This window comes from Lathyrus oleraceus, chromosome 5 (genome assembly GCF_024323335.1).
Source record: "Lathyrus oleraceus cultivar Zhongwan6 chromosome 5, CAAS_Psat_ZW6_1.0, whole genome shotgun sequence".
NCBI classification, from domain to species: Eukaryota; Viridiplantae; Streptophyta; class Magnoliopsida; order Fabales; family Fabaceae; genus Lathyrus; species Lathyrus oleraceus.
Window position 1 is genome coordinate 166,292 of NC_066583.1, and position 25,802 is coordinate 192,093.

General features: G+C 31.0%; 1 pseudogene; it reads right to left on the reverse strand.

The window, feature by feature from the left end:
* Positions 1–2,488: 2,488 nt before the first annotated feature.
* Positions 2,489–15,790, reverse strand: LOC127086148 (uncharacterized; annotated as a pseudogene).
* Positions 15,791–25,802: the final 10,012 nt, after the last annotated feature.

Sequence of the window (25,802 nt, forward strand, 5' to 3'; positions counted from 1 at the left end):
GTGTAAACGATTATTTTAGCTCCGACCAAGTAGGAACGAAATTTATCTAGTGCAAATACTACTGCTAAAAGTTCTTTCTCGGTCGTGGCGTAATTCATTTGCGCTTCATCTAGAGTTCTACTCGCATAATATATGACATGAAGTTTTTTATCCTTTCGTTGTCCTAAAACAGCGCCTACGGCGTAGTCACTTGCGTCACACATTATTTCGAAAGGTTCATTCCAATCCGGGGTCTGCATTATGGGCGTGGAGATCAATGCTTGTTTAAGTGTTTGAAATGCTTCTAAACATTTATTGTCGAAGATGAATTCAGCGTCTTTCATTAATAATCCGGTTAAAGGTTTAGTTATTTTAGAGAAATCTTTAATGAATCGTCGGTAAAAGCCGACATGTCCTAAGAAGCTTCGTATTTCTCTCACAGTTTTCGGAGGTTGAAGGTTTTCGATTACTTCTATTTTGGCTTTGTCTACTTCAATTCCTCTATTTGATATGATGTGTCCTAAAACAATTCCTTCTTGTACCATAAAGTGGCATTTTTCCCAATTAAGTACTAGGTTTACTTTTACACATCATTCCAGAACTCTTTCTAGGTTTTCAAGACATTCTTCGAAACTTTGCCTGCATACGGAAAAGTCATCCATAAAAACTTCCATGATGTTTTCGAGAAAATAGGCGAATATCGCCATCATGCACCTTTGGAAAGTTGCAGGAGCATTGCACAAGCCAAACGACATTCTTCGATAAGCGAAGGTACCAAAAGGACATGTGAACGTTGTCTTTTCTTGGTCATCAGGATGGATCGGTATTTGAAAGAAACCTGAGTAATCGTCCAGATAGCAGAAATGAGAATGCTTGGCTAGTCGTTCTAACATCTGGTCTATGAATGGTAAAGGAAAATGATCTTTTCGGGTCGCTTTGTTTAGCTTTCTGTAGTCAATGCACATTCCCCATCCCGATTCAATTCGTTTGGTTATAGTTTCTCCTTTTTCATTTTTGATCACTGTTATACCTCCTTTCTTTGGTACTACGTGTACAGGACTAACCCATTTGCTATCGGATATAGGATATATGATACCTGCCTCTAATAACTTCGTTACTTCCTTCTTCACTACCTCACTCATGATCGGGTTTAGTCTCCTCTGATGTTCCCTAGAAGTCTTACAGTCTTCTTCTAGCATGATGCGGTGCATACAAATAGAAGGACTTATCCCTTTAAGATCGGTGATGTTGTATCCTAATGCGGTTGGATATTTTTTGCAGAGATGGAAAGAGGGAGAAGATGCTAGAGTTAGAAAACTCCGAAGGTTTAAAGTTTTGATGCCGAATGAAACGGTCCGGTACAGAGATTAGGAGGTTGAGGGGCATACCCCCTCCATACCTGTAAACAGAAATAATAAATAAAAGATATAAAAAATTGAAAAATTAATAAATAAAAATCAATTCTTACCCTTCAAGTGGACCGAAATCTTGTATGATCAGGTTCATTCCCTGGATTTCAAGTAGAGCCGAATGTAACATAGGCCCTCCAACCATGAAGCCCATCTGAGATACCATGTCTTGAGTTGCTATTATTTGAGCATCAAAATAATCTCTATAAAACACTGCAGCTTCTGCAGCTTGTGGATATACCACTGATAACACAACATTATATTAATGGGATGATTAGGCTCATTATTTGGAGGGGGAAAGGGGGTAGTTGAATCGGATAAAATCCATCAAATCCAATTCCGATTCCCATGCCTTGATTGGATTGGCCACGACCTCGACCTCCGTTGCGACCTCCAATTCCTTGAGGAATACCGCGTCCGCGTCCGCGAGGAACACGCACTCGTGGACCATAATCCCCGTAATTCATTACTTAATCTAGAAAAAATTATATCGAGCTAATTAGAGTCAAAATCACAGATATTAACTATCAATGAAAACACTACCTAAAACCATTACATTAATCAGATTTGAAATACCAACAAAAAATCATGTGATATAACATCATTTAGAAGAATAAAAAAGGACAAGAAAGAAAGTTAAATTATTCAACAGTAGTCAACAGTGTAACAGAATTGACTTACCAATAAAAGTTCAAGAAATATTCAGTTCAATTTTTTAGAATAAAAACACACCATAAGAACATAATATTTAGAATTAGTGAACCTACATTGCAAGGACAAGAAAAAAAGTTAAATTATTCAATAGTTTATTCTAATTATGAGTAAAAGACAAGAAAATTAAATTAAACTAGTCAACAGTGTAACAGAATCTACTTACCAATAAAAGTTCAAAGAAATATTCAGTTCAATTTTTTAGAATAAAAGCACACCATAAGAACATATATTTAGAATTAGTGAACATACATTGCAAGGACAAGAAAAAAAGTTAAATTATTCAACAGTTTATTCTAATTATGAGTAAAAGACAAGAAAATTAAATAAAACCAGTCAATAGTGTAACAGAATCCACTTACCAATAAAAGTTCAAAGAAATATTCAATTCAATTGGATCCAAGAACACACTGAGACCTATAGTGCAAGAAAAAGTAAAAAAAAAAAAACAAAATTTAAAACAAGAACCTTAATAAGATTAATAAGGTTAAAACATGATAGATATAAATTAATCTTAATTAGAACAAGAATATGAAATTACCAAATAGTTCTGTCGTCAAGGTCCCAATCCCCAACCAGAACAGCGAGAGCGAAGAAATCTACACAAAATTTCAAGTCAAATTCAGAATCCATAAAACGAACCTTGATTATAACATTAAAAACAATGTTCATTCCAAGAATAGAGAAACGAACGTAACTTTGGAAGACCAAACGATTTTCTGAACATAGAACAAACACTCTGAGCTAAAGCGTTTATTTCATATAAGCCCACAAAGATAAAAAGAAAGAGAACCCAAGGGTTTTCATTACAATTAACTTAGTCTAGTTAATTAATTTAATGTTGTTTGGGTTTTCTTTATTTAATTTGTTCGTTAATTACTATTAATATAAAAATCAATATTTTATATTTTATGACTAATTAGGAAAATGATAGGATTATTTAAGGATTATTAGGATAATTAGGAACTATAATTTTATTAGGATAATTAAAAATTAATTAGTTAAGGTAAATAATTAAGTCTTAAACAAAAAATAAAAAATAAAATATTAATTGACAACTTTCTTTTTCTTTTTTTATGTCTTATTCAAATATATATATATATATATATATATATATATATATATATATATATATATATATATATATATATATATATATATATATAATTTATCCTATTTTTTAAATCAAATTTATTAGATTATTTTTTGAATATATTGGTTGATATCACATCTTATCGATTAACATACTCAATTTAAAATCAATTTAAACCCACTAAAACATCATGTTCTATACCCTTGTGTGTTGAGACATTTTTTCAAACAATTTTTCTTTGTCCCCGATGCATTGAGACCCTTTTCAAAAAGAGCTAAAAATAGCATACACATAAACATTATCTAGATAAACTACGATTCTCTGACCCTTCAACACATTTAAAAGTACATAGACATAAAGTTGTAACACTCTAGCGAGTACAATAACAAAAAAACTTTTTCTTTGTCATTGTTTTTAATCAATTTTTTTTCCTTAATAATAACTCAATCCCTTATAAATAAGTAATTAATAAATTGATAAACAATATGAGCAAACATCCCATAGAAAACATAGAAACCCTAGAAGTATAGGAGGATCCCATTGAGTACAATAGAAGTAAGGGGTGTCTAACACCTTCCCCTTATTTAACCGACTCTTGAACCCTAATGTCTCACCCAATATCTTTAGGTTTTATCATTATTTCCTTGTTCTTTAGGAACGAATAAAGGATGATGGCGACTCTGTAATTCTCCAGTCGCGACACTACGATTTGCGTAGTTTAACCTGACGTGCTGATTTTATTTTTCGACTCCTTTTCCGATCACATTTTGATCAGCCTAAGTCTTTTAATCGATCATTTTTTATTTCAAAAATTGATCAAAACATGTATGTATCTGAGAAGTTTATTTTGCGCTGATCATTTTAGTGCATTCAGTTTAATTTTTCGAGCATTTTTCATTCATCTTGAATCCTTTTATTTTTATTCTTTTGTCAACTGGATCAAAAAATTTAACTCACTATTTACACATAATTAATAGGTGTTTTGGATACTCGTTTGTAAAACACCCGAGACTTAACTTTAATTAGTGGGTGTTGGTAGTTTGGTCAAAGGACACCCATTATTTAAATATAATCAATAGGTGTTCGGATAATCGTTTTGTAAAACACCTAGGACTTAACTTTAATTAGCGAGTGTTCTTTGTCTGGTCTGAGCACATCCAATATTTACACATAATTAATAAGTGTTCTAGATACTCGTTTGTAAAACACCTAAAACTTAACTTTAAATAGTGGGTGTTGGTAGTCTGGTCAGAGAACACCCACTATTTACACACAATGGGTATTTTACAAACGAGTATCCAAGACACTTATTAATTATGTTTAAATAATGGGTGTCCTCTGAATCAGACTACCTACACCCACTAATTAAGTCGTGGATGTTTAAAAACGAGTATCCATAACACCTATTAATTATGAACACCCATTAATTAAAGTTAAGTTTTAGGTGTTTAAAAACGAGTATCCGTATCATCTATTAACTATTGTATTTTACAATCGAATATCTATAACACCTATTAATTATGTGTAAATAATGGGTATTATTTGACCAGACAACCAACATCCACTAATTAAAGTTAAATATTGGGTGTTTTACAAACAGTTATCCAAAACACCTATTAATCATGTTTAAATAGTGTGTATCCTCTGATCTAGACTACCTACACCCACTAATTATAATTAAGTTCTGTGTGTTTAAAAATGAGTATCCCGAACACCTATTAATTATGTTAAATAGTGAATGTTCTCTGACCAGACAACGAACACCCATTAATTAAAATTAAATCCTGGATATTTTACAAACAAGTATCCAAAACACCTATTTCTCCTCACCCTTTATTTATTGTAATTTTCTATCTATTTTGTTTTTCAATTTTTAATTATTTGGTTGCACTAATTTATTACGAGATCATATTGGTAGCCTCTACTCGTATCCTAGCTCGTCGGAAAGCTAGATTTGCCTCAATTGTTTGTTTGTTTGTCTTTAACCTTATTCAAGTTAGTTTCAGCTATTTTAAGAGTTTTTTTTTATGTTTATTATGAATCAATGACGCTATGCCTTTCTGCATCATTTGCTAAAATAGCGATCTCCTATATTGTTTTTCTCCTGTCTTTAGCCTTATTCAAATTAACTTCGGTTATTTTAAGAGTTTGTTGTGTTTTTGGTAGATCAATGTCACTACCCCTTTCTGCATCATTTGTTAAAATAATGATCTCATATATTGTTTATCTCTTGCGTTTAGCCTTAAGAGTTTGTTATGCTTCTTTGAGATCAATGTCACTACCCCCTTTCCACATCATTCGCTAAAATAGTGATTTCATTACTGTCTATTTTAACAAAACGATTCTCTAACGAGACTACCAACACCCACTAATTATAGTTAAGTTCGGGGTGTTTTACAAACGAGTATCCAAAATACCTATTAATTATGTTTAAATAGTGGATGTCCTCTGTCTAAGACTATTTACACCCACTAACTATAATTAAGTCGCGTGTGTTTAAAAATGACCTCTGAGTTAGACTACTTACATCCACTAACTATAATTAAGTTTAAAAATGAGTATTCAGGACATTAATTAATTATGTATAAATAGTGGGAGTGTTCAGACTAGACAACGAATACCCACGGATTAAAGTTAAATCCGAGATGTTTTACGAAAGAGTATCCAGAATACCTATTAAATATGTGTAAATCGTGGGTGTTTCGTGACCAGACAACCAACATTCACTAATTATAATTAAATCTTAGATATTTACAAAATATACAGAACACCTATTTGTGTAGATAATGAGTATGTTTTGACCGGACAATGAACACCCACTAATTCTTCTTTATTATAGGATGATATTGATATATTTCATTTTGAAATCAATTTTTTTTTAGATATTTAATATATTTTTGTTTGGTGATTTGCTTAGTTTCAAGAAAAAATATAGTATTGAAATTGAAATTGTGGTGTTGTTTGATTTTTTTTTGCAGAGATGGAAAGAGGGAGAAGATGCTAGAGTTAGAAAACTCCGAAGGTTTAAAGTTTTGCTGCCGAATGAAACGGTCCGGTAGAGAGACTAGGAGGTTGAGGGGCATACCCCCTCCATACCTGTAAACAGAAATAATAAATAAAAGATATAAAAAATTGAAAAATTAATAAATAAAAATCAATTCTTACCCTGCAAGTGGAGCGAAATCTTGTATGATCAGGTTCATTCCCTGGATTTCAAGTAGAGCCGAATGTAACATAGGCCCTCCAATCATGAAGCCCATCTGAGATACCATGTCTTGAGTTGCTATTATTTGAGCACCAAAATAATCTCTATAAAACACTGCAGCTTCTGCAGCTTGTGGATATACCACTGATAACACAACATTATATTAATGGGATGATTAGGCTCATTATTTGGAGGGGGAAAGGGGGTAGTTGAATCGGATAAAATCCATCAAATCCAATTCCGATTCCCATGCCTTGATTGGATTGGCCACGACCTCGTCCTCCGTTGCGACCTCCAATTCCTTGAGGAATACCACGTCCGCGTCTGCGAGGAACACACACTCGTGGACCATAATCCCTGTAATTCATTGCTTAATCTAGAAAAAATTATAATGAGCTAATTAGAATCAAAATCACAGATATTAACTATCAATGAAAACACTACCTAAAACCATTGCATTAATCAGATTCGAAATTCCAACAAAAAATCATGTGATATAAAATCATTTAGAAGAATAAAAAAGGACAAGAAAAAAAGTTAAATTATTCAACCGTAGTCAACAGTGTAACAGAATTGACTTACCAATAAAAGTTCAAGAAATATTCAGTTCAATTTTTTAGAATAAAAACACACCATAAGAACGTAATATTTAGAATTAGTGAACATACATTGCAAGGACAAGAAAAAAAAGTTAAATTATTCAATAGTTTATTCTAATTATGAGTAAAAGATAAGAAAATTAAATTAAACCAGTCAACAGTGTAACAGAGTCTACTTACCAATAAAAGTTCAAAGAAATATTCAATTCAATTTTTTAGAATAAAAGCACACCAGAAGAACATATATTTAGAATTAGTGAACATACATTGCAAGGACAAGAAAAAAAAAGTTAAATTATTCAACAGTTTATTCCAATTATGAGTAAAAGACAAGAAAATTAAATAAAACCAGTCAACAGTGTAATAGAATCCACTTACCAATAAAAGTTCAAAGAAATATTCAATTCAATTGGATCCAAGAACACACTGAGACCTATAGTGCAAGAAAAAGTAAAAAAAAAACAAAATTTAAAACAAGAACCTTAATAAGATTAATAAGGTTAAAACACGATAGATATAAATTAATCTTAATTAGAACAAGAATATGAAATTACCAAATAGTTCTGTCGTCAAGGTCCCAATCCCCAACCAGAACAGCGAGAGCGAAGAAATCTACACAAAATTTCAAGTCAAATTCAGAATCCATAAAACGAACCTTGATTATAACATTAAAAAAACAATGTTCATTCCAAGAATAGAGAAACGAACGTAACTTTGGAAGACCAAACGATTTTCTGAACATAGAACAAACACTCTGAGCTAAAGCGTTTATTTCATACGTCGGTGTATATATAAGCCACAAAGATAAAATGAAAGAGAACCCAAGGGTTTTCATTACAATTAACTTAGTCTAGTTAATTAATTTAATGTTGTTAGGGTTTTCTTTATTTAATTTGTTCGTTAATTACTATTAATATAAAAATCAATATTTTATATTTTATGACTAATTAGGAAAATGATAGGATAATTTAAGGATTATTAGGATAATTAGGAACTATAATTTTATTAGGATAATTAAAAATTAATTAGTTAAGGTAAATAATTAAGTCTTAAATAAAAAATTAATTGATAACTTTCTTTTTCTTTTTTTATGTCTTATTCAAATAAATAAATAAATAAATAAATAAATATATATATATATATATATATATATATATATATATATATATATATATATATATATATATATATATATATATATATATATATATATATATATATATATATATATATATATAAAGAGAGAGAGAGAGAGATTAATTGTTATCCAATATCAGTGTAAAAAGTTTTACACTATCAATGCATCACAATCATCCGTCTGTATTACTTTTTTAATGTTTAAAATAAAAGTCAAACATTTTAATTAATTAGTGGTTGAGATTAACTGACGGTGTAAAAAATCTTTACACTGTCAGTATATATCAATTAAATATATATATATATATATATATATATATATATATATATATATATATATATATATATATAAATTATATATATATATATATATATATATATATATGTATATATAATTTATATATATATGTATATATAATTATATATACATATATATATATATATATATATATATATATATAATATATATATATATATATATATATATATATATATATATATATATATATATATATATATATATATATATATATATATATATATATATAATTTATCCTATTTTTTAAATCAAATTAATTATATTTTTTTAATATACTGGTTGATATCACATCTTATCGATTAACATACTCAATTTAAAATCAATTTAAACCCACTAAAACATCATGTTCTATACCCTTGTGTATTGAGACATTTTTTCAAACAATTTTTCTCTGTCCCCGATGCATTGAGACCCTTTTCAAAAAAAAGCTAAAAATAGCATACACATAAACATTATCTAGATAAACTATGATGCTCTGATCCTTCATTACATTTAAAGGTACATAGACATAGAGTTGTAACACTCTAGCGAGTACAATAACACAAAAACTTTTTCTTTGTCATGCTTTTTAATCAAGTATTTTTCCTTAATAATAACTCAATCCCTTATAAATAAGTAATTAACAAATTGATAAACAATATGAGCAAACATCCCATAGAAAACGTAGAAACCCTAGAAGTATAGGAGGATCTCATTGAGTACAATAGAAGTAAGGGGTGCCTAACACCTTCCCCTTATTTAACCGACTCCCGAATCCTAATGTCTCACCCAATATCTTTAGGTTTTATCATTATTTCCTTGTTCTTTAGGAACGAATAAAGGATGATGGCGACTCTTTAATTCTCCAGTCGCGACACTATGATTTGCGTAGTTTAACCTGATGTGCTCATTTTATTTTTCGACTCCTTTTCCGATCACATTTTGATCAGCCTAAGTCTTTTAATCGATCATTTTGTATTTCAAAAATTGATCAAAACATGTATGTTTCCGAGAAGTTTATTTTGCGCTGATCATTTTAGTGCATTCAGTTTAATTTTTTGAGCATTTTTCATTCATCTTGAATCCTTTTATTTTTATTCTTTTGTCAACTGGATCAAAAAATTTAACTCACTATTTACACATAATTAATAGGTGTTTTGGATACTCGTTTGTAAAACACCCGAGACTTAACTTTAATTAGTGGGTATTGGTAGTTTGGTAAAAGGACACCCATTATTTAAATATAATCAATAGGTGTTCGGATAATCGTTTTGTAAAACACCTAGGACTTAACTTTAATTAGCGAGTGTTCTTTGTCTGGTCTGAGACAATCCAATATTTACACATAATTAATAAGTGTTCTAGATACTCGTTTGTAAAACACCTAAAACTTAACTTTAATTAGTGGGTGTTGGTAGTCTAGTCAGAGAACACCCACTATTTACACACAGTGGGTATTTTACAAATGAGTATCCAAGACACTTATTAATTATGTTTAAATAATGGGTGTCCTCTGAATCAGACTACCTACACCCACTAATTAAGTCCTGAATGTTTAAAAACGAGTATCCAGACACCTATTAATTATGAACACCCATTAATTAAAGTTAAGTTTTAGGTGTTTAAAAACGAGTATCGGTATCATCTATTAACTATTGTGTTTTACAATCGAATATCCATAACACCTATTAATTATGTGTAAATAATGGGTATTATTTGACCAGACAACCAACATCCACTAATTAAAGTTAAATATTGGGTGTTTTACAAACGGTTATCCAAAACAACTATTAATCATGTTTAAATATTGGGTATCCTCTGATCTAGACTACCTACACCCACTAATTATAATTAAGTTCTGGGTGTTTAAAAATAAGTATCCCGAACACCTATTAATTATGTTAAATAGTGAATGTTCTCTGACCAGACAACGAACACCCATTAATTAAAATTAAATCCTGGATATTTTACAAACAAGTATCCAAAACACCTATTTCTCCTCACCCTTTATTTATTGTAATTTTCTATCTATTTTGTTTTTCAATTTGTAATTATTTGGTTGCACTAATTTATTACGAGAACATATTGGTAGCCTCTACTCGTATCCTAGCTCGTCGGAAAGCTAGATTTGCCTCAATTGTTTGTTTCTTTGTCTTTAACCTTATTCAAGTTAGTTTCAGCTATTTTAAGAGTTTTTTTTTATGTTTATTGTGAATCAATGACACTATGCCTTTCTGCATCATTTGCTAAAATAGTGATCTCCTATATTGTTTGTCTCTTGTCTTTAGCCTTATTCAAATTAACTTCGGTTATTTTAAGAGTTTGTTGTGTTTTTGGTAGATCAATGTCACTACCCCTTTCTGCATCATTTGTTAAAATAATGATCTCATATATTGTTTATCTCTTGCGTTTAGCCTTAAGAGTTTGTTATGCTTCTTTGAGATCAATGTCACTACCCCCTTTCCACATCATTTGCTAAAATAGTGATTTCATTACTGTCTATTTTAACAAAAACGATTCTGAGACTACCAACACCCACTAATTATAGTTAAGTTCGGGGTGTTTTACAAACGACTATCCAAAATACCTATTAATTATGTTTAAAGAGTGTATGTCCTCTGTCTAAGACTATTTACACCCACTAACTATAATTAAGTCGCGTGTGTTTAAAAATGACCTTTGACTTAGACTACTTACCTCCACTAACTATAATTAAGTCGCGTGTGTTTAAAAATGACCTCTGACTTAGACCACTTACATCCACTAACTATAATTAAGTTTAAAAATGAGTATTCAGGACATTAATTAATTATGTATAAATAGTGGGAGTGTTCAAACTAGACAACGAATACCCACGGATTAAAAGTTAAATCCGGAATGTTTTACAAAAGAGTATCCAGAATACCTATTAAATATGTGTAAATAGTGGGTGTTTCGTGACCAGACAACCAACATTCACTAATTATAATTATGTTCCTACAGTTTTTAAAATACGAACTAAAGTTGGATAAAATTTATTTAAGAATGAACTTAAAAGGTTGTGAGTTTAGTATTTATTTTATAAATTTATGAGGGAAAAATGAATTCTTAAATAACAGATGGAAAATGAAATTGGAATCTTCTGAATCTTAAAAAAAAATGGATTTTTTTTCTCGATGATGAGGAAGAAACTACAGACTCTGAGTATATGTAAAAAAACTTGGAATCACTGCAAATTTTATTTTATAAATGTTTTTTAAATTTTAAAAACAATTCTTATTTTATTTTATTTTAATTAAAAAAAATAACATCCACTTATTAAATTAAAGTTAAGTTGAGGATGTTTTAGAAACAACTATCCACACCACCTATTGATTACTCCATCCATTCCATTTTAACGATAGTGTTTTTGACTTTTTACACGTAAAAGATAATTAATAATTATTGTTATTTTTTAAATAATAATTATATTTTTCTCTACAATATTATTATCTTTATTTAAATTTTGAAATAACACTTAAAAATAAATAAATTTTAATAATATTTATAAAGAAATGGAGGGAGTATATTTACACAGTGGATGTTCTTTCACCAGAATCCCAATACCTACTAATTATAATTAAGTCATTAGTGTTTTACAAGACAATCCAAAACACCTATTAATTATATTTAAATAGTGGGTATTTTTCGACTCAGACTACCTACATCTATTAATTATAATTAAGTTCTAGATGTTTAAAAACAAGTCTTTAATAATTTTTTAAAACTCTAAATGATTAGATTGTCGTTTTGTCTATAAAATAAAAATATTTGTTTTTAAAATATGTATTAAAAATAAGAATCCTTGGTACTTGGTTCTTGCTCCTCATGATCCCCTACAATCAAGTCTTCTGAATTCAACCTTAGAGGACAGGACGCAAATGTTCAATTCCTTCTTTTCTTGAATCATCATTTTCTGAAGACAACGTTATCATACCATACACATTTGCTGCTTTGTGACCACTTTGAGCAACAGTCATTAATCTTTGAAGACCACCACCACCATCATCTTCATTTGGATTGTAAAAGTAGGGACGTAACCCTTCGCTAAACAAACTTTCAGTGTTTCCACATTCCTCACAGCTTTTCAAAAGTTCATATTATGTCTCATAAGGATGCCATTGGATCCTTGAAAAATTGTCGAAATAAACTTTTTGTAGCGCATGTTTTTCTTTCGTGGGTTCAACAAAATCTTTGGAACACATTTTCAAGTTGTGAAGGTTAACAACAGATTGAGAGGCTACGATTCCAACCACTTCACATAATCTCTCTCTTGGAAGTGATTCAATGGAAACTTCCCTTGTGTTGTTGCTTTCACTCTTGCATGTTATTTTTGATGTCATGATATTGGAAAAACTCGAATATTTAGAGACTTGAAGAGAAGAGAGGTATGTGATTTCTTTTATAGAGAAAAGAGTTATGAGTTATTGGGCATCATCGAAACCAGGGCCGACCCAATCAATTCAGAGGTCCGGTTCTAATTTTAAAAATGAGCATATATATATATATATATATATATATATATATATATATATATATATATATATATATATATATATATATATATATATATATATATATATATATATATATATATATATATATATATATATATAATTTTAATGATTAAAAATGAAAAACAAAAGATAAAATTATATATTAATCAAATGAAGTATCAAAAAGTTCAAAGGTATTGTTTAAACTACTAACACCATTTCTTACAACTTAAATTATCTAACTACATAAAAAGAGTCTTCCTACGAACATTTTTTGAAGCAAAATAGTCAACTAAGTCTTCATATTTTATTGTCTCCAAAATATCATTTTCAATAGCTATTAATACCAATCCATTAAGCCTTTCTGGTGACATGGTAGACCGCAAGTAAGTCTTTAACAATTTCAATTTTGAAAAACTTCTTTCTGCTGAAGCAACTGTCACAGGAATAGTCAATAAGATTCTATATGCAATAACTGTATTAGGAAAACAATCCAAGCCTTTTAAAAATAATAATAATATATCAGTAGGTCTTATGGTTCCTTCAGGCAACATTTCTCTTAGTAACTTCAACTCTGCAAAAAATTCATTCCCATCAATATCAGATTGCTCATTATGTCTCAATGCCTGCTCAAAGTTAGTACAACAAGACTTCAAAGTTGCATCATCTAATGATTGTAACTTGTGAGAAGTAAACAAGAAACCAAAAATACTTTCATACTCTTGGTATTGCTCAAACCTCTTATTAAGAGAAACAACAGCTTGATCAACAAGGTAAAGTAAATAATTAACCCTGAATGATTCTTCTTCTGATAGTTCGACTGATAGGATATTCAAATTCTCATCAAATTGCCTTTTTCTTTTAATTATACGCCTTTGAGGAAATATTGGGGCAATATTCAATTCCACCGCAATTTCCTTAGCGTTAATGAATAACTTATAAAAACATGTTTCTCTATATCCCTCAAAATACGAAATTAACTCCTTAATTTTTTGCATAGCAACATCAATAAGCATATCCTTTTCCTGTAAAAGCTTGCTAACAGAATTAATTGCAGATAATATTTCAAACCAAATAATTATAGCCATTAAAAACTCAAAATCACCAAGCTCATTTGTTGCTAAGGATTTAGCTTCATTTTGTATTTTAGGATCAAGATCATTTTCTGACACTTCAAGTAAAGCTTCTGTAAATTCTAACATTTGAGTTCTTATAGCTTTGACACTTTCTACACGACTCTCCCAACGAGTGGATGACAATGATTTTGGAGTCAACCCTTTTACATTATCTTTCAAAATTTTCCATCTCTTAGTAGAATTGGCAAAAATTGTATAAATGCGTTGAACAACTCCAAAAAAATTCATAGCTTTAATACAAGAGTTAGCCATATCACACAATGTCAAATTAAGACTATGACAACCACAAGTAGTATAAAAGGCTCTCGGATTTATGTCTAAAAATCTCTTTTGCACACCTTGGTGTTTTCCTTTCATATTGGACCCATTATCATAACCTTGCCCTCTCACGTCAAATAGATCGAGACCAAGTTCTTTCAATTCATTTTGTAAAACATCAAAAAGCCCCTGAACACTTGTATCATTCACATTCAAAAATCCTAAAAATGATTCCTCAATACTAACAGAAGCTGAAGAAATATCCACATATCTTATTATCAAAGACATCTGCTCTTGGTGACTAACATCAGGAGTACAATCAAGTATCACTGAAAAATACTTTGCCTGTTTGATTTTTCTAATGATTTCAATTTTAATTGCAGAACCAAGCAATCAAATCAACTCATTTTGTATGTTATGCCCAAGATAATGAATATGAACTTTTTGAGTTGTAACACGTCTAACATGTTCTTGGATGATTGGGTCAAATTCAGCTAACATTTCAATCAAACCCAAAAAGTTTCCATTGCTATCTTCGTACAATTTCTCCTTAGAACCACAAAAGGCTAAATTATGCTTAGCAAGAAATTTCACTATTGAAATAACTCTTTTTAAAACATTTTTCAGTGATCCTTTTCTTTCTCAATTAATCTTTGAGTTGTTTTATCAATAGTTTGAAATTTTTGCAGCCTTTTGTGATACTCATACCAAGTAGTCATATTTTTAACATGTTCCATGCCTAACTCGTGCTCTTTAATTCTTTCACCAACATGTACCCAATCACTATAATCCTCATTTGCTAATTGTCCCCTAACAATCCCATTTTTAAAAACTTTACAACAAAAACAAAATACTCTATCAAGCTCTTTCGAATAAACAAGCCAATCTCTATCACACACCTCTCCATTTGCTAAAGCTCTAGTATACAAATTAGCCGTAAAACGTCTATTCAAACTATCTCTAGGACCCTTCACAATAGAATTATCTCTTTTAGGACCTTTCACAACTAATAAATCAATCAGTTTAGGTTGAAGACGATCCTAATTTCTTGGATCAAATATATCATAATCAACATTATCATCATCATCATCATCATCATCGGCATCATCATCATTATTAACTTCATCAACAATTGGCACACTATCAAGATTATCATTTTCAATGGGCACACTATTAAGATTATCATTTTCAGTGGGCATACTATCAAGATTATCATTTTCAATGGGCACACTATCAAGATTATCATTTTCAATAGGCACACTATCAAGATTATCATTTTCAATAGGCAAACTATCAATATTATCAACATAACGACTTTCATTTGAAACTTGTGGTTCTTTGATTAAAAATTTATCAAGAGCTCCTACTTGAGATTGAATTAACTCTTCATTTTTTTTCTTTTTCTTACGTTTATCATTTCCACATTCAAATTTTCTACTCTTAGGAGGCATCTTAGGAGACAAAATAAGAAAAACTTGAAATTTCTCACAATGTCTTTTGTGTTCGTCGATGATCTACTAATTATCCTGTTGTGAAATTGTGTTCCTACATCAATAACAAAAAAAATCAATTACATTAAATAAAAGAAGTTATAAATTAATCATCAAAGAATATTAATAATTAAATCATGGAGAAAAGACTTTAATTAATATTCAATTATATTTTATTATGTTGTGTTCTTCTCTAATATAGTACCATAAAAAATTAATAATTATAAATTAAAAGCAAATTATAAATTAATAGTAAGAAAATAAATTACATTTAATTAAATAAATTATAAATTAATCATAAAAAATATCAATATTAATACATACTAATTTTGTTTTGAAAGATTCCAAATCGCAATTTGGTCTTATGAGAAAAAGTAGGTATAAAAATCGTCACCAACACCAACAGTATTCTTGTTTTGAATTTTGATACTACTGAGTAGTATATACAGTATACTAGTATCTCATTTCACCCTAAAATTTTATTTATTTATATATTATAATTTTATAAAGAACAAAAGTTACCCTCATTTCCACCCTAAAATCTAAAATCTAAAATCTAAAATCAATATTGATACAGGAACTAAAATAGGATTTCACCATAAAATTTAAAATAAATCTAAAATTACTATTTTTTTCTACCTTCAAAATCAAATAATCACAATAAAAATAAATGGAAAGTAACTAATTGAATAAACTAACCTGATAAAAGAGAGGATTGAAAAGGAAAAATAAGATTTTTTTCTGGTTTCAAACAGCTCTAACAGAGAAAGAGAGAAGAGAATAATGTTTGAGAGGAGAGAGAAGTGAGAACGTGTGAGAAAGGAGAAAAAAACGTTTGGTTTCCAAATATCTTATTTTTCAGCATTTAATATTTTATTTATTATATGTGATACAAAAATATTTTTATTTATTAATTTTTTTATATTCACTAATAATAGTTAATTTGAGGCCCCACAAAAAGTGAGGTCATGTGCTACTACTGCACAACTTGCACAGGAAAAGAACCGGCCCTGATCGAAACGACGCTAATGAAAAGAGGAAGGGCAGTAACGGAACCGTAGAGATTTTCAGATTTTTTAACTTTTCTATTAAAAAAGACACGTGGGGTGCTTTGGTTCATTCAATTGATCATACAGACAGAATTTGCCCAAAGTCAAGCATGACTTTCTGCCGCTAAAGTCATGCAATCGTGATCCTTTCCTTAACTGAGTTGGCTATGGATTGATTTGAGCTCCTAGGGCAACAGGCCTGCTCCTACATAAAGCACTCGGAAGAAAAATACATATTCCGTTCCTTTTTAAGTGTAGTTTTTTTATATATATCAAGATAACTAATGATTATTGTTACTTTTTAATAATGATTATATTTTTTTTCTATAATATCCTTAACTTTTTAGTAATTTATTTAAATTTTTTCTCTATATATAATAAATGATTAAGGATAATTTTGACAATACTATATTGAACTTTGAAATGACATTTAAAAATAAACAAATTTCTTTCTAAAAAATGACATTTAAAAAGGAATGGAGGGAGTATTTATTTAGGCAGATGGATGCTAATCAGACCTATCATTTATGTCTCTTTATCCCTTTAACCACCACCGTCGATCAGTGTTCATCTTCTCCATTTCAATTGCAGAAGAAAAAAAAAAGAGACGGTGGTGACCAAACGAGCTATGTTTGCATTTCAAATTTCAACTCACGTTTATTCAAGTTGTTTGATTTACTCTCTTACTCTTACTCATTCCATCACAGGTACATGAAAACAATTTCTTTTACGAGGGTTTATTTAATTTTTCATGCAAAATTTGAAGTGTTGTTTGATCTCAGAATGACTCTGAATGATTGTTTAAGTTTGACATCACTATTGAGTAAATTCAAATATTTTTGAAAAAGTTAGTGTTATGTTATGGCAAAACATTGACAATTTATAGAGCAAGGTTGATGGCTTTTAGGCTTTATTATTTCAATTACTTGGTTTTATTTTGCCAACAAAACATAGAACATGCACATTTTATTAGATAAATTGGTCGCATTGATCTTTAACTTTTGTTTAAAATTCTTCTTTAATATTTTTCACTTTTTTGTCTGCAGTTCAAATAAGAAAGTGTGAATGTGAGAGAACGAGGCGTACTTTGGTAATTTTAGGCTTGTATACTAATTTTAATATTGCATGTAAATTAGTAGTTTTTGTTAGAAATCCACCATAACCAATGTAGAATTTCTATCAATATTGATGAACAAGATTGTTATCAATCATACAATGACAATGAAAATAAAAGAACGATTGAGAAAGAAAAAATGAATGTTGGAGAATAAGAAGAATATTTTTCGCTGAATTTTCTCTCTGCCCTTAACCTGTGGAAAACTTCTTTATTCATTTTGCAACTGCAAAATTCTGTAAATACAATGTTATGTGTTTTTTTTAGAATAAGGGTTACTCCCTCTATTTATAAATTTAGGTTAGCTTACTCCCTAAGCCAAAGCCTAAAACTATAAAAGCTCAAAATAGTTTACATTACTAAAAATAGGCCTAAGTCGAAATCCTGCGTGAAGCAACATACTTCGACACACTAATACAACTCGACACACTAGGTTATTTGACACATCCTTGTTCTGTCGAGCAACTTGCTTCGACACAAGGAATTACAATTCAACACACCACATAATTCATTGTGTCTAAGCTATCTGCATTCGTCATAACTCTTAGTCTTCTGAGCACTTCGATATGCACTCCCTTTGCCATGATGTATGCAATCTAATTCTCAGTTCTGCAGTGTTCGAAATTCATTTTCCCATCTGGTACCTGCTCTCGAAGATAATGTAACCTCATTTCGATGTGCTTGCTTCGACCATGTGCTATCGGATTCTTTGCTAGATTGATAGCTGACATGTTGTCGACCTTCATGATAATTGTTCCATGACTCTTTGTTGTTATCTCTTCGACCTGATTCACCATCCATGTTGCTTGACATTCATAAAAGGAATCAATTATGTATTCTGCTTCGCACGATAATAATGCCACTATTGGCTCCTTTATCGAACTCCAAGCAACTGGTGCACCACCTAGCATAAACACATAGCCAATTATGGATTTTCGATCCTTAGCATCACTACACCAACTTGAGGCGGTGTATTCCACTAGTTTGCATTCTTTCCCTTCATCAACTGCAGGAAACAAAATGTCATGGTCGAGAGTTCCTTTCTGATACCTTAGTATCCTCTTCGTCGCTGCTAGATGTGTTACCTTTGACTTCTGCATGAATCTATACTACTAATATTTTCAAAATTATTTGGATCAACACATTGATGGATTATAAAGAGATTTAAATCTTCCTTTTTCAATTCTTTATGTGCATCCCTTTCCTGATCCGTCACGTTTTCTACAAGCGTTGTTACTCATTCCTTTACAAGATCCCAAAGATCTTGATAACAGAATACAACATTCATCTTCTTGCACCAATTCTCATAATTATTGTTCTTGAGAATCGGAAGACTCGCTGGAAAATGCCCGTTTGGATGATTCATTGTCATCGTGATTTTCTTCCCATAAATCGCTTAAATCGGGGCTCTGATACCAGATGTTGGAAATCCACCACAACCTATTGATAATTTCTATCAATCTTGATGAACAAGATTATTATCAACCATGTAATAACAGTGAAAAGAAAACAACGTTTGAGAAAGAAAGAAAAGAATGTTGGAGAAAAAGAAGAATATTTTCTGCAGAGGTTTCTCTCAGCCAATAACATGTGGAAAACTTCTTTATTCACTTTTTTGCAATTGAAAAATTCTGTGAATACAATGTTATGATTTTTTTTAGAATAGGTTATAGATTTAGGTTAGCTTTCTCCCTAAGTCAAAGCCCAAAATAGTAAACATTACTAAAAATATGCCTAAGTCGAAATCCTGTGTGAAATGACATGCTTCAACACTTCGACATACTAATACAACTCAACACACTAGGTTGTTCGACACATCATTGTTCTATCGAGCAATCTGCTTCGACATAAGGAATTACAATTCAACAATTTTAATATGATAATTTGTAGTTTTAGGATTGTTTGTATCAGATTTGTATTTGATAATTTTGATTCTAGCTCTATGAAATTTCATTGTACTAATATTATTTATTGTTTTGCTTTGCTTAGTTGAAATTTGGTAATTTAATCCTAGCAGTAATTCTGAAAGTTTCTTTGTTGAGTTGTATTCTTTGGCATTCAAGTTAGTTAGGGTTATGGATGTTTTCTTCTTTGTAGGCTCTTCCATTTAAAATGGTTGTCATAGATACTCATGAGATTTTTAAACAACTGGCATTTGCAAGATATGGACAAGGACCGCTTGCTAAATTTGGAGATTGGAAGGATGGAGAATTATGGGTGAGATTGTTAGACGTTTTGCAGGAACGACGTTCTTTCAAGCAAGATCCGAATTCAATGATTTCAGTTATCTTAAAGTACCCTAAGAATTATGTTGATGACCCAGGTGTGAATTGGATTGTAGATGATACTTTAAAGAACAATATTGTTGCAGTGTTCAGCTTCGAGCCCTTGATGGACAAAAAAGGTCACCTATCTATTGACAGGCTCGAAGTAATACAACATATGAATGGCACTAGATGTATTGACATTTATGAACAAGTCAGTGAAAACAGTTTCAGCCCTGGGGGAAGGAATTTAGTCGAGAGATTCAGAGGTGCGGGATCATCATCAGGTAACAACTTACAACTTAAATTACTATTGAACCGTTTAAACCAGATACTAAATAAATAACATATTTAGTGCTACATTCTATAAGTAATTAATTAAAAGATTAATAAAAATCATCAAACTATTTTTAACAAGATTAATAACTTTTAAAATATATATTTAAATATTTTGTGCTAATAAAAGAACAAAATTATTTAGTTTTACTATCTTAAGTTTTAATAGAACTTTCTTAATACAAGATGTGATTGGCGTTGTCGCGGCTGGAAAAATGACAGAGTCACCACCATCATTTATTTGTTCCTAAGGAACAGTAAAATAATAGTAAAATGTAATAGTTAAAGGTGAGAGACTAGGTTCAAGAGTCAATTAAGTAAGGGGAAGGTGTTAGACACCCTTTACCTCCATTGTACTCAATGGGATCCTCCTACAATTCTAGGGTTAATGTATGTTTCTAAGGTGTTTGCTTGATTACTAATTAATTATTAATTATTTATTTATAGAAGATATCTTACTTAAATGGTTGAGAGATCAAAAAAGGTTCTTCATAACTATACTCTCTAGAGTTTACAACTTTATACCTACGTACTTCCGCATTAGGCGAAAGATCAGAGTACCGTAGTTATTTTTGAAAATGGTGATTGATTGATTGTTTTTATCCCTTGAAAATTCTCACGCATCGAGGGTGGAGAAGTGATTTTAGAAACTACCTCAATACACTGGGGTATATGTCTTATGGTTTAAAGTGAATTTGAATTGATTTTATCCTTTTATCCCTTGCAAAAATATTGTTTTAATTTATTTAAGAAAATAGATTGGGAATCATAATTATGTGTTAGACATAATACCTTTATCCCGACTTTAATCCCGATTTAACCTTTGAGAATCCCTTAGTTTTATCCCCAATTGCATCCCGTGTCTTTATCCCGTTCTAACTTGAAAACATCATTTAATTAAATTAATAATAATATGTTAAATACGATATAATAATATAAATTAAATTAAAGGAATACAAATGAATTAAATTTGGATGTCACAAGATATATTCCTTATCCCTATTTTGTCCCATTTTTGATTCCCTTAAAACCCTAATAATTATCCCTGATTCTATTCTCTAATTCCTGATTTAATTAACCCTAATATAAATAATATAAATCCCTAATTAATTAAAATATTACTATCGTAATTAATTAATTAGATAAACATGTCATAAATAAATAACAAAAATTTATTTATTTTTTAATTTGAATTAATCCTAAATATTAAATGGATATATCTTAATTAATAGTTAATTAAGTAATTAATTAACTAAAAATTAAAAAATAAACGAATGGGGTGTATTATACCCTGGGTTAGCAAATGAGCTTGAAAATGGGGGGGGGGGGTAATTATCAAGGGCTGGAAAGCCCATTGCATTTTGAAGCCCACGATTGAGGACAATCCATGGAGAGAGTCAACGATTGACTCTCGTTCTGGAACGACCGATTTAATGCAATGCACACACATTTTTCCAAGAACGTTGGATCCTCATACCTGGTCAAAGTAATTAAAACAGAGGGATCAAGTGGGAAGTCAATGGGTGTACATGGTATTCGCGCACGCAGAGAAGCAGCCGTTGATTGAGATAGTCAACTGATCTGAAGGGCTCCGAGAGTGCCACTTGGCTGGCATCAGAGAGGTCACCATGGGGGTATATGACTCTCGTCCCCTTCAGCGCCCTCTCATTCTTCAATCTTCTTTCTCTCTCTCTTCTCTCAATTCTCTCTACTCTTCAATCTGCTCTCTGACCTCTCTCTAAACCCTTTCCCGAGATGCCCTTCACCACCACTCCAACCCCCCACCGGACCACTACATTCATCATGTTCATTATGAACATGATGGACATCAACCCAAAAATGTAACCCCCAACCTAGAGACCATTGTTCCCCGCCCTGAACCACCTTGCACCTGAGGTCTCCGGTTGAAGTTCAACCGGTGTTCATCCGGGTGATAAACATCAACCCAGAAACCTTTTGAACCTAGAACCCTAACCCTAAACCTAAGAACCCTAACCCCAAAACGCTTTACACAAATGAACCCTAACCCTAAAGAAGATGAATCTTCATTTTCTTCCTTCGTCCCGAACCTCAACCTAACCCATATCGAACCCTAACTTACCCAGAATCATCCCAAACCCCCGTCAAACAAAAATTCCCAATTCCATGACCTTTTATCATGCATCAAACAACATATTCAACCAAACAAATCCCCAATTATAATCAATTTACCTGAACCCTAATCATCATACAATCAACAACATCAAACACTCAACAATATAATTTAGGAATCGAAGTTATACCAACCTACGGAGAAGAGACTTTCTCCGGCGAAAAGGTAATAATTTTACTTTACTCCGTTCTTTTTGTCTTTCCTTTATTCCTTTTCTATCTCTTCCTTTTCTTTGATGCGAGGTACTGTGGGAATTGATCTGAAGGTTAAGCTCAAGATATTAGGGTTTCAAAGTGAAGAACCCTAAGTCTTCGGAGGCAGAGCTCTGGTGTGTTTGGCTTGATTGGTAGCAATAGTCCCTTAGAGTTTTCTTTTTCGTACTCAATTCTGATTTCAACTTAGGTTTTTGTAGAGTTTTTAGATTTTAGTTTTTTTTATTTTGATTGTTATGTAATTAGAAAGTTTCAATTTGATTCTAATTGAGATTTCATTAGATTAGGGTTTGTGAATTTGTAATGTATTAAGACTGATTTCCTTGTAAATTCAATTGTTCAGTGCCTCTGTAGTAAAATTAGAAAGTTTTAATTCCAACTTTTGATCTGCTTTTGTTTTACCGCGCGCAAGATTTAGGGTTTCGGATTAGGGAAGAAGATGATGACCCTGTGTCACACTTGACCCAGTTCAGGGGGTGGGTCCTGGGTTTGACCTAGTTGACCCTCGGGTTATCCAAATGACCTAGTAAAGAAAAAAAATAGTATGGGCCAGGCCCAACTCTAATTCCAAACAAAAATTCAAACAAACCGAAAATAATGATAAGAAACTCATTAATTATAATCCTCTAATATTTCAATAATAATAAACTTAATTACTTCTAAAGACTTGAAGTATTTTACTAATTTAATTAACCCAACACTCATCAACATTAGTTTAATAGACCAATTTAATCCAACACTTAGTTAAAACCAATTGGTTTACTAGTGTGTTTTAATCAACATTTTTATAAATTAATAAAAGTCAATTTGCCTTAGGTAAGAACAAATTTAGTTCTACAATGTATCTCTAAGATTTTGATGATAACAAAGGATGAAACAAAAATGGTACCCTAACGAAATTTTTCTAAGTGTGTAGGACTCTGATCAAAACAATCAGATAGACAATCATCAGATACAGAATCAAGCTCTAAGATGGTACTCAAAAGATACGCGACCAGAAGCTCTGATTCTGATAAAATGCAGACGTTAGCTAAACTAAAGAAGTCAGACACTCTGAAGGGGAAGAATGACTCTAGACTCTGAAGACGTACGCTCAGAAGAAGTCAAATAAAGAGAAACTCTAAAGACAGTCAACAACAAGCATCCTCTGAAGTTGCAATCGTTAAATGAAGACTCTGACTATAAGATCCTCTGATTCAAGAAAGCTTAACATTGAAGAAACTCGCTTATGGTGTAGCAGGGTTTTCGTTACCTTTAGGTTTATTGACTAAACCAAAAGTCAACATACAATTCGAGTCGCCACCGCACTTTTATTTGTCTAAAGGAAAGGCTAAAAAGCGAACAAAAGCCAAGAAGTTTTTCAAATCAAAAACTAATAAAAATGTCAGAGATCTAGGTAAGGGGGTTGGTTATGAAATGAGAAGGTTTTACGCACCCAAAACATCCTTAGTACTCTAAGGGAACCCTTTTTGCAAATATGTATTGTAGGTTGGTAGATTTGTGCAAATGATTGGAGGGATGAGAAGAGAATAGATTATATTTACAAATTTTGTTGTTTGAGTGGATGAACCCATTGCCTACGTACCATCACAAAGGAGGATCAAAACCTCGTAGTTCGGGGTAAAAATTTCAAAGGTTGGTGAATTGATTTTAATCAAAAGCCTTAAGGTCTTTTGTTATCAAAGGGAGAAAACTCCACCTAAACCAACAATCCACCATGTGAGGAAGGCTTCAACATGGTAGTGAGGGGTTAACCCTATAACAAGCATGGAAGGCTTATAATCCAACACTAAGGATAAGGTAAGATTTACATCAACCACTATGATAACTCAAACCTATAACTAATGTTTTTGAAAAGGTTTTAACAAAATGGCCATTGGAACCACAAAATAACTTGAAATGGGTTATATTTACAAGTTAGATTTATTTAAAAAATGAAGTCAAAGTTGGATTAAAATTTATTTACAATGAGTATTTATGAAAATGGTTTTGAAAAGTCAAAGGCTTAAGGCCTAGGTTTCTAATTTGAAATAAAGTCAAAGTTTTGAAAAATGATTTTTGGCTTGGTTAGAGTGGGGAGAAGAAGAGAAGGGCTAGTCCTAAAGCATACAAAGATAAGAGGGGAAAGAAAAACCCTTGGAGTTCCTTTTCTTGAAGTTATATAGAGATGACTCAAGATGCTCCTTTCCTTTGGATTTAGCACACAAACAAGCAATCAATAATTTGAATTCAAGCTCCTAGGATCTCCATTTGGCTTGAATCTTAACTTGGCTACTCATGACAATGGTCCTCTTTTCACAATCTTAGGATGGGATCTATATCACACAAAAGCAAACATCAAAAAGCTCACAACACAATAAAGGTAATGGACCAAGAATGAGTTTAAGGAGAAGTCCTTTGAGATCAACTTTGAATTTTAGCATTCTAAAGGCATGAGGCCTAGTTGTTCTTCAACAAATTTTGCATTCTAAAGGCATGAGGCCTAGTTGCTCTTGAACTCCTTTAAGCATGGGTAAGTCCTAATTCTAAGTCCTTTCTCCTTTTGCATTTTTGGTTCACATTAAGACAAACACAAAACAACATAAAATAACAATATATTTATGTACAATAATAGGCTCAAATGAAAAAAAGAAAAATGACATAAACATAAAATATGTGCTCAAGTGAGCAAAGATGAAAATCAAGATGAATAATGAGAAATAAATAAATGACATTAAAAGTAAATGACAAGAATTTAAAAGCTCAAATTAAGGTTAGTGATTAGTAAGGTTATGTTAGCTTGTCATAAGAAAATATAGCGCTATGTTAAGCAATCGTAAGTGGACTAATGTAGTAGTCACACCTAT